Source organism: Schistocerca piceifrons, chromosome 3 (assembly GCF_021461385.2).
Source record: "Schistocerca piceifrons isolate TAMUIC-IGC-003096 chromosome 3, iqSchPice1.1, whole genome shotgun sequence".
In the NCBI taxonomy this organism is placed as follows: domain Eukaryota; kingdom Metazoa; phylum Arthropoda; class Insecta; order Orthoptera; family Acrididae; genus Schistocerca; species Schistocerca piceifrons.
The window spans coordinates 894,037,654-894,051,804 of record NC_060140.1 but is presented as its reverse complement, the minus strand read 5'-3'; the positions used below and the strand labels follow the sequence as shown (position 1 = coordinate 894,051,804).

At 41.9% G+C, this 14,151-nt stretch overlaps 1 protein-coding gene across 3 annotated transcripts in view; it reads left to right on the top strand.

The window, feature by feature from the left end:
• LOC124789626 (U6 snRNA phosphodiesterase 1) overlaps window positions 1-14,151 on the top strand; it is a 51,532-nt gene that overhangs the window by 21,239 nt on the left and 16,142 nt on the right. The window lies entirely within an intron of this gene.

Sequence of the window (14,151 nt, the reverse complement as noted above, 5' to 3'; positions counted from 1 at the left end):
CGCTCTCTCCCCCTTCCCCCACCCCACCCCCACCCCACCCCCACCCCACCCCCACCTGCTTCCCCCGCTACTTCTTTATACCCCTATGCAGATTATGTCCTTGAATAGCTCAGGCCAGATATCCTTCACCATATTATCCAGTACTTACTAGTGTGTGACGTCATATGATAGTTCCTTCCTTGTACCTCACTACTCTCACAGCCCATTTCAATGACTGACTGACTGTACATCCATTTAGTCTTTCTCTTCAGTTTAATGATTTTTTTATCTTTAATGCACAACTTCTCTTTCTGCTGTTACTTTCTTGCATATGAGCTGCAGTTTTTTATTCTTATGTTTCCTACAAATATTTGCCACCTATATCTTTTTTGGGAAATCGTTCCCTTAAATTACAGTGTAAGTACTTATGTGATTAGTGTGATATTTCAGTTTTCTACTCTTTGAAGTGTTTGTTCCAAGTCAGTGTTGAAAAGTTTGTGACTGTGGCATGAACATATCTCAGTAAGGTAAACAGAAAGTTATTTGTTTACAGTTCAAAAAAAACATTGCATCAACTACAGTGCAACCCAATTGTGAATGCTGTTCATGGACACGAGATAAGTCAGTTGCTGTTGATAAGCAGCTGGAAATTGCATGACTGCTGTCAAGCAGTTAGAATCTGCTGCGAATAGTTGTTGGGCAATCTACTGAGACACATGTACTTTATACACATGCAAAGAATAGTTGTTTTCATATTGCCAAGGTAAACATCTATTAGGAAAATCACAGTTTAATATCAGTTTAACTAAACAATGATAAAATAAAGTTAAACATAATGAGGGAGAGCACTGTTTAACTAAAGAACAATGAAATAAAATTTCATTATATCACTCTGTTGCCACAGACAGGTGTTACCCCACAGTAATGGCCCACTTGAAGCATTAAACAGCGCAGCTAACTGCTTATTTGATTACTATTTATCTTGTAGACAACTGCTTGCTCGTAATCGGGGTCATTTTATTGCACAGAGTGTTAATGTTTTTCCTCACATATCTCGCTCTATATTTCATGTTATTGATGCTCCCTTCAACATATGACAACAAAATTTATCACTGTGTTAGCTGGAGGAAAATGAGGGAATAGGTTTGGGCTCGCAATCGTTAAACAACAATGGAATGTTGCAAAACAATTTTATTTCTGGTTGGTATACTTTATACATAGGTGTGTCCACTCGAGGGTTAGCATATGTATCCTAATAAGTTGGTTTGTCTTATCCTAGTTAGCCTAATCATTATAACACAGTGCATCATGTAGCCATCATTGTCTATCTTAATTCTTGTTGCATATTCATAAATGCCCTTTACATAAGGTAAAATCTCTGTTTATCATAACACAAACATTCTCTTGTACTAAGCATTTCATAGCACTGCAAATAAGTTAAACAGCACAACATTGCTTCCAATTAGCACAAAGGAAAACAGTCCTTAGCTAAGAGCTTACATTTTTTAAACATACATATTAAATAATGTGAGCACAGTGTGTTTATGGCACGTCACATGCTTCACAATAAACATAATCAGAGAGTAATTAACACACAACATAATAATAAATCATTAACTAATTGTTAATGAAGTTGATTATTTCGAAGGTATGTTATAATTTCAACACAAACTATTCCGTAGCAAAAGTAAATTCCGTTCATTGGATAAAGTATAAAACAAATATTTTTGCACAAATCTCTTCGTCTCCTTCATTATCTTCTAAATGATACAAATTGGCTTATAACAGAGTTAAAATATTACTGTCTGGCAGAGTAGATAATGAGTATTAATTGTTTCATGGGATAAAGTGTTAAAGTGACAACACTTTTCCCTGATTCAAGTGGTGTATAAATGTCATGACATTCAAACATAACTTAAGTGAACATCTGTGGAACTACAGGAGAATATGCCATTTGTGTGATTGGTCTTTTCACAAGGTAACTTTTTGGTCTGTGAAATATGCAGTTGTTGCAGAAAAAGAGATACTTGTTCCAGCAAAAATCATATGACTCTGTAACTCATAATAAAAGCACAAAAATGGTATCATACATCACAAATAAGAAAAGTAGGGTAATTATAAAATTGTAATCATTCTAACATCAGTCATATGATTGACAAAAAGTTTCTCGTAATTACTAATTCAGGAAGAATGGATTGTGATGGCAGTGGGAGATAATTTTAACAGGTTTACAGAATTAAAAGAAGACACAGAGGACCTCATGCTTGCTATGCACATGACATACGAAAACAATATGCCCCCTTGGGTTATAATGTCACATAAAAAAACAATGTAGACAAAACGTAAAATTAGATGACCCAGAGTTGCTTTGGTACACTTGTTCACATTAGTTGTTCGCATTGCTTACCTGCTTACATGATTTCAATTTGGTTAAATTTCTCAAACCAAAACATTTTCTTGGTTTTGGATATACAGGGTGAGTCACCGAACGTTACCGCTGGATATATTTCGTAAACCACATCAAATACTGACGAACTGATTCCACACACCGAAAGTGAGGAGAGGGGCTAGTGTAATTGTTTAATACAAACCATACAAAAATGCACGGAAGTATGTTTTTAGCTCAAACCTACGTTTTTTTAAATGGAACCACGTTGGTTTTGTTAGCACATCTGAACATATAAACAAATACGTAATCATTGCCGTTTGTTGCATTGTAAAACGTTAATTACATCCGGAGATATTGTAACCTAAAGTTGACGCTTGAAACCTCCGACGTTCAGTTGTGTGTTGTAACAAACACGGGCCACAGTCGGCGAGCAGCATCTGCAGGGACATGTTTACGATGACGTCCGTGTTTACGAGTGTGGCTGTAGTGCATTGTTGTGGTTTGGTCTAGCTGTTGCAGTGTCTGCATGTAGCGCTTCCTACTATCGTTATTCTGCATTCGTCTCCGCACGCAGACCAACTGTAGTATACTGTGTTACCAGATGTCTGTGATAGTGTAGTGTTGTAGGAACTGTGACCATGGTGTATTCGAACTCTGAAAAGGCGGAGATGATACTCATCTATGGCGAGTGTCGACGAAATGCAGCTGAAGCCTGCAGGGTGTATGCAGAATGGTACCCGGACAGAGAGCATCCAACATGCCGCACATTGCAAAACATCTACTGCCAACTGTATGCAACAGGTATGGTAGTAGCATGCAAACGGGTCCGTAACAGGCCCGTCACAGGAGAAGCGGGTGCAGTTGGTGTGTTAGCTGCTGTTGCCATGAACCCACTCATGAGTACATGGGACATTGCGAGAGCCGGTGGACTGAGTCAAAGTAATGCCATGCGCATACTGTATCGTCACTGCTTTCACCCGTTTCATGTGTCGCTACATCAGCAATTACATGACTTTAATCATAGAGTGCAATTCTGTTAATGGGCATTAACAGAGAATGTGTTGCAGTTCTACCTGTTTACCGATGAAGCGGGTTTCACAAACCACGGGACAGTGAATCTACGGAACATGCATTGAAGCGGGTTTCACAAACCACGGGGCAGTGAATCTACGGAACATGCATTACTGGTCCGTGGACAATCCTCGCTGGCTCACAGGTAGAGCGACAGCGACCGTGGACTGTAAATGTATGGTGCGGAATCATTGGCGACCACCTCATTGGTCCTCAATTCATTGCCGGAGCCCAAACAGCTGCAACATACATCGCGTTTCTACAGAATGATCTGCCAACGTTGCTCGAAAATGTCCCACTGGAAACGCGCCGACGTATGTGGTATCAGCATGATGGTGCACCTGCACATTCCGCAATTAACACTAGGCTGGTCCTTGACAGGATGTTCGACGCGCATTTCATAGGACGTGGAGGACGCATAAATTGGCCAGCCCATTCTCCTGATCTTAAACCTCTGGACTTCTTTATGTGGGGTACGTTAAAGGAGAATGTGTACCGTGATGTGCCTACAACCCCAGAGGATATGAAACAACATATTGTGGCAGCCTGCGGCGACATTACACCAGATGTACTGTGGTGTGTACAACATTCATTACGCCAGAGATTGCAATTGTGTGCAGCAAATGATGGCCACCACATTGAACATCTATTGGCCTGACATGTCGGGACACACCCTATTCCACTCTGTAATTGAAAACGGAAACCACGTGTGTACATGTACCTCACCCCTCATGGTAATGTACATGTGCGTCAGTGAAAAAGACCAATAAAAAGGTGTTAGCATGTGGACGTAATGTGCTGTTCCAGTCTCTTCTGTACCTAAGGTCCATCACCGTTCCCTTTGGATCCCTACGTAATTCGGTGCTCTCCGATACACACAATCGAACAGTGGAGGAGTGGTACTCAAGCGTCAACTTTAGGTTACAATATCTCCAGATGTAATTAACATTTTACAATGCAACAAACGGCACTGATTACGTATTTGTTTATATGTTCGGACGTGCTAACAAAACTAACGGGGTTCCATTTAAAAAACATAAGTTTCTGTTAAAAAACATTCTTCTGTGCATTTTTTTATGGTTTGTATTAACCAATTACACTAGCCTCTCTCCTCACGTTCAGTCTGTGGAATCGATTCGTCAGTATTTGATGTGGTTTACGAAATATATCCAGCGGTAACGTTAGGTGACTCACCCTGTATATGTCTGTAAGCATTTGGACAAAGTACTTCTAATGGACAAATATAAATACTCACAGATAGATTCAGAGTTTTCATTTGTTTTGACTAGGACCAGGTCACCTTAAACTGGGTTGGATTCAACTTCTTATCCCTCTCTCAATTGATGCTTTTCTAATCTTAACTGGCAATATTCTCCCAATACTTTATTCTATGTTGACGTGGCTTTCGTGCCTCAGCAATACGGATAGCAGTACCATAGACTCACGATGTAAAGAGTGGTATTGCCATTGGATGTCAAATAGATGTCATATTTTTAGATTTCCAGGAGGCTTTTGACACCGTTCCTTACAAGCATCTTCTAACCAAACTGGGTACCTCCATATCACCTCAGTTGCATGACTGGATTGCCCTCTATCATTCCTGATTTATATTGACAACATAGGAGACAATCTGAGTAGCGCTCTTACATTGTTTGCAGTTGATGCTGTCATTTACCGTCTCGTAAAGTCATCAGATGACCAAAATAAATTGCAAAATGATTTAGATAAAATATCTGTATGGTGCAAAAAGTCGCAGTTGGCCCTGAATAAAGAAAAGTGTGGAGTTATTCACATGGGTACTGAAATAAATCCACTAAATTTCGATTAAGTGGTAAGTCACACAAATCTGAAGGTTGTAAATTCAACTAAATACTTAGGGATTACAATTAAAAATAACCTAAATTGGAACAATCACATAGATAATGTTGTGGGTACAGCAAACCAAAGATTGTGATTCATTAGCAGAACACTTAGAAGGTGCAACAGGTCTACTAAAGAGACTGCTTACATCACACTTGTCTGTCCTATTCTGGAGTTTAGCTGTGTGGCGTGGGATCCGCATCAGGTGGGACTGATGGATGACATCAAAAAAGTTCAAATAAGGGCAGCTCGTTTTGTATTATAGTTAAATAAGAGAGATAGTGCCGCAGACATGATACATGAATTGGAGTGGCAATCATTAAAACAAAGGCGTTTTTCGTTGCAACGGGATCTTCTCATGAAATTTCAATCACCAGTTTTCTCCTTCAGTTGTGAAAACATTCTGTTGGCACCCATTTACATAGGGAGAAATGATCATCATGATAAAATAAGAGAAACTGGGGCTCGCACAGAAAAATTTAAGTGTTTATTATTCCTGCGTGCGCCATTTGAGAGTGGAGCGGTAGAGAGACAGCTTGAAGGTGGTTCATTGAGCCCTCTGCCAGGCTCATTATTGTGAATATCAGAGTAATCATGTAGATGTAGGTGCAACCACAATGGAGGGCTATCTGTTGAGAGACCAGACAAACATGTGATTCCTAAAGGGCAGCCGTCTTTTCAGTAGTTGCTGGGGGCAACAGTCTGGATGATTGACTGATCTGGTCTGGTAACATCAGCCAATATGGCTTTTCTGTTCTGATACTGTGAATGACTGTGAAAACAAAGAAGAAACTGCAGCAGTTATCTTTCCGCATTCCGGAGGTATAATAGCCCCCATTTGCATCTCCAGGTGGAGACTAATCAGGAGGATATAGACACCAGTAAAAAGAAAATGTGCATTCTGTGGATCAGATTGTGGAAGGTTATACCCCTTAATTGGGTAGGTAGGTGAAAAAATTCAAAAAGAGAAATGGATAGGTTGAAGTTAGATAAAGTGAGAATTAGTGAAGTTCAGCGGGAGGATGAACAGGACTTCTGGTCGGGTGAGTAAAGGGTTATAAATACAACATAAAGTGGGGTTAATGCAGCAGTAGGTAGAATGGCGAATAAGAAAATAAAAATGTGGGAAAGCTACTATGAACAGCTTGGTGAATGCATTATCATAGTCAAGATAGACATGCTGCCAACACCCACAGCAAACTAGCTTCGCAGATAATGAAGTGATTGAAGCAATGTAAGCTGAGATAAAACAAATTATTCAGATAGTTGAGGGAAACGGAAATCTAATTGTGATGGGCACTGGAATTAGGTAGTAGGGAAAGAAGACAAGGAAAAATTGTAGGTGAATATGGACTGAAGGGAAGGAGTGAAAGAGGAAGCTGCCGACTAGAATTTTGCACAGAGCATAATTTAATCATCACTAACACTTGGTTTAAGAATCATGAAAGAAGGCTGTATAGGTGGAAAGGACCTGGAGCCACCAGAAGGTTTTGGATTGATTATATAGTGGTATGACAGAGACTTTGGAACCAGATTGTAAATTGTAAGGCATTTCCAGGGGCAGATGTGGACTCTGACCACAATTTTTTGGTTATTAACTGTAGATTAAAACCGAAGAAATTGCAAAAGGTAGAAAATTAAAAAGAATGGGACTGTGGATAAATTCGAAGGATCCAGAGAGTCGATGGAGCATCAGGCAATGATTGACTGAAATCTTGGAAAATAGTACAGTAGATGATGAATGGGTAACCTTGAGAGATGAAATAGTGAAAGCAGCAGAGGATTAAATAGACAGGACTAGTAGAAATACTTGGGTATTACAGGAGACATTTTAGTTGATGAAAAGAGAAAATATAAAAATGCATTAAGTCAAGCAGGCGAAAGGAATTACAAATGTTAAAAAAAATGGGATTGACAGAAAATGTGAAAAGGTGAAGCAAGAATTGCCAGAAGACAAATGGTATGGTATAGAAGCATACACAACTAAGGGAAAGCTAAATATTTCTTATTGGAGAATTTAAGATGCCTTTGTATAAAAGAGAAGCAGCTGTATGAATATCAGGATCTCAGATGGAAAACCAATACTAAGCAAAGACAGGAAAGGTGAAAGGAGTATTATGTCATCGTCGTCTTCTTCTTCACTCCAGAGACTGGTCTGAAGTGGCTCTCCTTGCTATTTTATCTTGTGCAAGCCTCTTCATCTCTGAATAACTGCTGCAACCTACTTTCGGAATCTACTTACTGTATTTATCTCTTGGTCTCCCTGTACAATTTTTACCACCAACACTTCCCTCCAGTACTAAACTGGTGATCCCTCGATGTCTCAGAATGTGTCCTATCAATTGATTCCTTCATTTGGTCAGGCTGTGCCACAAATTTCTTGCCTCCACACGTGTCTACATTCCAAACAATTATCTTCAAGAAATGCTTGCCAGCACTTGAATTTATATTTGATTTTAACAAAGTTCTCTTTTTCAGAAATGCTTTTCTTGATATTGCCAGTCTACATTTTATATCTCCTCTATTTCTATTATCATTGGTTATTTTGCTGCGTAATAACAAAACTCTTGTACTACATTAAATGTGTAGTTTCCTAGCCTAATTCCATCAGCATCAACTGATTTAATTTGATTACATTCCATTAGCCTTGTTTTGGTTTTGTTACTGTTCATCACATACACACATCATACACACAGGTCTTGCATTAGGCCTATTACATGGGTATGGGCCATGAGGTAAGGGGTTGGAAGCAGGGGTTGTGTAAGGGCGGGTGAGTATGTTGTGTAGGTTTGCTGGATGGCAGATAACCACTGTGGGAGGGGGTGGGAAGGGTAGTGAGCAGGACATTTCTCATTTCAGGGCACGACAAGATGTAGTTGAGACCCTGGGCGGAGAATGTGATTCCATTGCTCCAGTCCTGGATGGTACTGAGTTACTAGGGGAATGTTCATCTGTGGCCAGACACTGGGACTTTGGGGTTGGTGGGAGACTGGAAAGATAAGGCATGGGAGATTTGTTTTTGTATGAGATTAGGAGGATAATTACTGTCTGTGAAGGCTTCAGTGAGAACCTCGTTATATTTCGAGAGGGACCGCTTCTCACTGCAGATCCGATGACCACAGGTTGTACGGAAGGGATTTCTTGGTGTGCAACGGGTGGCAGCTGTCGAAGTGGTGATATTGCTGGTGGTTAGTAGGTTTGATATGGACGGAGGTACTGATGTAGCCATCTTGGATGTGGAGGTCAACATCTGGAAGGTGGCTTGTTGTGTTGAGTAGGACCGGAAGCAAAGGGGGGAGAAGCAGTTGAGATTCTGGAGGAACGTGGATAGTGTGTCCTCACCATCGATCCAGTTTGCAAAGATGACATCAGTGAATCTGAACCAGGTGAGGGGTTTAGGATTCTGGGTTTTTAAGGGATTCCACTCCTCTCCATCTTGACCTTCAAGGGCTATACATAGCCTGAAAAGGTCAAGGTAATGGTCTGCCGGTGCGACATTAAACTCTGTTTTCCTCCCCTTATGCGGTGCTTCAAATGCTGGAGATATGGGCACATGTCCTCTCAATGTAGCGCCAGCCCCACACATCAGGAATGCGAGCGTCTCACACGCGAATGTTCCTTGTGGCCCTCCTCCCGTTCCTGTCAACTGCAGAGAGTATCACCCTGTTCACTGGACTTGCACCATTTATCAGCAAGAAAGGAAAATAATGGAATATGACACTGGATAGGCTGACCTACACAGAGGCAAAAAAGAAATGACGGTCTTAATCCTGTACACATGGGATTCTCATATGCTATGGCTAGGACGACATTGTCCTGTATTAAAACAGCATCTCCAACAGCTATGCTTCTTAAAACGGGCCCCCAGGGCCATGAGACTATGCATGCCCACTTGATCGTTGGGGACACTCCTCCTCCTCCTGTTGCTCTAGTAACATCTACAATGAAGAGCCAAAGAAACTGGTACATCTGCCTAATATCGTGTAGGTCCCCCGTGAGGATGCAGAAGTGCTGCAACACGATGCTGCATGGGCTCAACTAATGTCTGAAGTAGTGCTCAAGGGAATTGACGAATTGACACCATGAATCCTGCATGACTGTCCATAAATCCGTAAGGACACATGGGGGTGGAGATCTCTTCAGAACAGCATGTTGCAAGGCATCCCAGATACGCTCAATAATATTCATGCCTTGGGAGTTTGGTGGCCAGCGGAAGTGTTTAAACTCAGAAGTGTGTTCCTGGAGCCACCCTGTAGCAATTCTGCCCTTGTGGGGTGTCACATTGTCCTGCTGGAACTGCCAAAGTCTGTCGGAATGCACAATGGATATGAATGGATGCTGGTAATCAGATAGTATACTTACACATGTCACCTGTCATTCGTATCTTGACGTATCAGGGGTCCCACATTACTGAAACTGCACACGCCCCACACCATTATGGAGCCTCCACCAGCTTGAACAGTCCCCTGTTGACGAGCAGGGTCCATGGATTCATGAGGTTGTCTCCATACCTGTACAAGTACATCTGCTCGACACAATTTGAAACGAGACTTGTCCAACCAGTCAAACACGTTTCCAGTTAACAACAGCCCAATGTCAGTGTTGACGGGCCCAGGCGAGGCATAAAGATTTGTGTCGTGTGGCCATCAAAGGTACATGAACAGACCTTTGACTCTGAAAGCCCATATCAATAATGTTTCTTTGAATGGTTCACATGCAGACACTTGTTAATAGCCCAGCATTGAAATATGCAGCAATTAGCAGAAGTGTTGCACTTCTGTCATGTTGAACGATCCTCTTCAGTCATAAAGCAATGGAAAATTCAGGATACCACAAACGGAGTCAAGGTATGGCTATGGGCACCTGCATTGGACCATTCTATGCCAACCTATTCATGGTCCATCTAGAGGAATCCCCTAAAAACCCAGAATCCTAAACCCCTCACCTGGTTTAAATTCATTGATGTCATCTTTGCAATCTGGATCGATGGTGAGGACACACTATCCACATTCCTCCAGAATCTCAACTACTTCTCCCCCATTTGCTTTTGATCCTACTCAACACAACAAGCCACCTTCCAGATGTTGACCTCCACCTCAAAGATGGCTACATCAGTACCTCCACCCATATCAAACCTACTAACCACCAGCAATATCACCACTTCTACAGCTGCCACCCGTTCCACACCAAGAAATCCCTTCCGTACAGCCTGTGGTCGTCGGATCTGCAGTGAGAAGCGGTCCGTCTCGAAATATAACGAGGTTCTCACTGAAGCCTTCACAGACAGTAATTATCCTCCTAACCTCATACAAAAACGAATCTCCCATGCCTTATCTTTCCAGTCTCCCACCAACCCCAAAGTCCCAGTGTCTGGCCACAGAGGAGCATTCCCGTAGTAAATCAGTACCATCCAGGACTGGAGCAACGAAATCACATTCTCCATCCAGGGTCTCGACTACCTCTTGTCGTGCCCTGAAATGAGAAATGTCCTGCTCACTATCCTTCCCACCCCTCCCACAGTGGTAAGCTGCCATCCAGTGAACCTACACAACATACTCACCTGTCCTTACACAACCCCTTGTCCTTACACAACCCCTGCTCCCAACCCCTTACCTCATCGCTCATACTCCTGTAATAGGCCTAATACAAGACCCGTCCTATATGTCCTCCCACCACCATCTGCTCCAGTCCGGTCACAAACATCATCTATCCCATCAGAAGCATCCTATATGTGAAACCAGTCATGAATTCTATGTGGGCATGACAACAAACAAGCTCTCTCTCTGCATGAATGGCCACCAACAAACTGTCTATAAAAACAAGTGGATCACCCTGTTGGCGAGCACGCTGCCAAACATGAGCCTTCATTTCAATGACTGCTCCACAACCTGTGCCATAAGGATCGTTCACACCAACACCAGCTTTTCTGAGTTGTGCAGGTTGGAACTTTCTCTGCAATACATCCTATGTTCCCGTAACCCTCCTGGCTGGGGTGGGGAGGGGGAAGGATGTATGGTATGGGTGGCGGACAGTGAAGTGCTGCATTGCATCTGTCTTATTTGGCTGACTCACGGTCAGCTCCTGTGTCATGAGGATCCACCTCAGTGTCACTGTGGTTCTCACTTGACAGTGGTCAACATCTTGTTGGACTGTCGTGCAGCAGACTTTTAATCTTCCTGAGACCCTATCTTTGGTGTTAGGGGACAATGCCTTAGCGGCTGATCTAAGTTTCATCCATGAAGAGAGTTTTTATCATTGTATTTAAGGATGGTTGCCTTACCGTTATCTTTCAGGCCCTCACCCTACCTGCATTTTAACTCTTCCTTACTCCCTCTGGCGCTGTCTGTTCGACTTGGCGTTAGTCTTCTTGTGTTTCCCATGCCTTGTGTTTTTAGGCTGGTGATTTTAGTGTGTTGCAGAGTGGCCGGCTCATCCTTTTTTATTCTTGTGATCAGCCAGCCAAGGCCATCTGCTATATTGTTTTTAACACCTTCTACTGCTTTTTTTCCCCCGTAGAGTTAATGTTTTCAATTTTGGCTTGCTACTATCATTGCTTCCTTCAGTGTGATTACACACTTACTTTTATACATTTTGTTCATTCCCTGGATTGCAGGTGATGAGGTTCTTCTGGGGTATGATTTTAATGTGAGACCTATGAGACTAAGGAAAAAGGGACTGATGACACAGTTTAGTCCCTTTTTTCTCCAAATCAACCCACCATTTATAAGTTGGGGCAAATGCCCAAAATTCATAAATGCCCAAGCATTATACATTTTAAAGATTAACTGATAAGCGGCATTTATAAAAAAAAATTTAACTGGTATATTGTATTGGGAAAGGTGTTTTGCAACACTGCTTGTTTAATGGTTGGGTAACCAAGTCGAGAAAGCTGCACGAGAATTAGGGGAGAGTTATTTGGGGATGGACTGTAAATGTAACTGCCAAATCCTTTTGGTAGGTCCTGGGTGTGATGAGAGACATGGGGTGAGGTGTTATATTGAAGAACTCCACTCCTTTGCCCAGTTTTCCATTCCAGCAGTCATATATCATCTGTCTTGTTTCCTTTGTGTGTTGCAATACCTGTCTAAGCTTATCTTTGTTCCATGAGGCAGACAGTTGATCAGCAATATCCCTTTATGGTCCCAAAACACAAGTGCCATCAAGTTGCTATCAGGTTGCATTTAAACACCCATGTTTCATTGCTTGTATTGATTGGGCCCAAAAATTCCTCCCAATTGTTTCCAGATTGGCACAGCTGACACATTGCTGCTTGTAGTCTTATGTAAAGATTTCTGATACACTAAATGTTCAGGAAAAATTCTCTCAGCTGGGCTTGTGGACATCTCACGTACCTGAAAAGCAAGCTCACGAAAGCTGTTCCTTTGCTTTTAGAGCAATAGTCTCTTGACCTTTTCAACAGTCTTACAAAGGGGGTTTGGAAAGTCTATGCAAAAATAAAAACTACTTACATGTTTGGGGTAAACCTTTTTATATTTCGACATAGTCTCCTTTTAGACTTATACACTTCATCCACAGCTGTTGAAATTTGTTGATCCCTTCAAAATAATAGAAATTTTCCAAGTCTGCAAAATAGCTATTAGTTGCTGCAATCACGTCCTCGTTTGAATAAAATCTTTGTCCCGCCAGCCATTTCTTCAAATTGGGGTACAAATAGTAGTCCAAGCGAGCCAAGTCTGGAGAATGGGGGGGATGTGAAATGAGTTGGAATCCTATTTCCATTAATTTTGTGACCACAGCTGCTGAGGTGTGTTTGGTGCATTGTCGTGATGGAAAAGAACTTTTTTGTGGTCCAATTGCCAGCGTTTTTCTTGCAGTTCGGTTTTCAAATGGTCCAATAACAATGAATAATATTCACCCGTAATAGTTTTACCGTTTTCCGGATAGTCGATGAGGATTATCCCTTGCAGATCCCAAAAGACAGTCACCATAACCTTTCCGGCCAAAGCACTGGTCTTCACCTTTTTTGGTGCAGATTCTCCCTTGGTAACCCATTGTTTAGATTGTTGTTTGGCCTCAGGAGTATAGTAATGTATCCATGTTTCATCCAGTAACAAAACAATGCCTAAAGTCCTGTGGATTCTTTCTGAACAGCTGCAAACCATCCATGCAACACTTCACATGATTCCATTTTTTGTCAAGCAGGAGCAATTGCGGAGCTCATCTTGCGGACAGCTTTCTCATGTCCAAATGTTTATGCAAAATATTATATACCTGTTTATTCGAGATGCCCACAGCACAAGCAATCTCACACACCTTAACTCATCTGTCACCCATCACCATATCGTGGATTTTATCAATGATTTCTGGAGTTGTAACCTCCACAGACATGCGAGCTCTCCCGATTTAAGTGGGAGACTCCCGATTTTCCCTTCTTCCTCCCGATCTCCCGACCGTGTAGGCTGATCTCCCGATTTTCAGAGCAGTTTCAATACTTTCCTTACTATTTGAAAATCTTGCGCCTTCGATATATTGGTGGATGACAAGGTATGGCTGCTACTTGTGTATGTTAACTTGGAAGATTCGTGCAGTGGCTGTCAGGAACGGCAGTAGGCGTAGCTTGCACTTCGTATCTACAAGGAAGTAAGGAACTTATTGGCAGCATTCGGAGACAAATGAATATCTATCAACTAGTGCCAATTTCCTCCGCTTCTGGTAGCATCAGCGCAATCCTAAAGTTATGGTGAACAAGAAGTAGTCGATAGTCGTTCCAAGCAAAGTGATTAGCATTGTTGTGTCTACAAGGCAGTGTTGCCAAGTTGGGGGATTTCCCCCTAAATTTAGGGGGAATTAAGCTGCCTAGGGGGAGTTAGAGGGATAAATGTTTCAGGGGA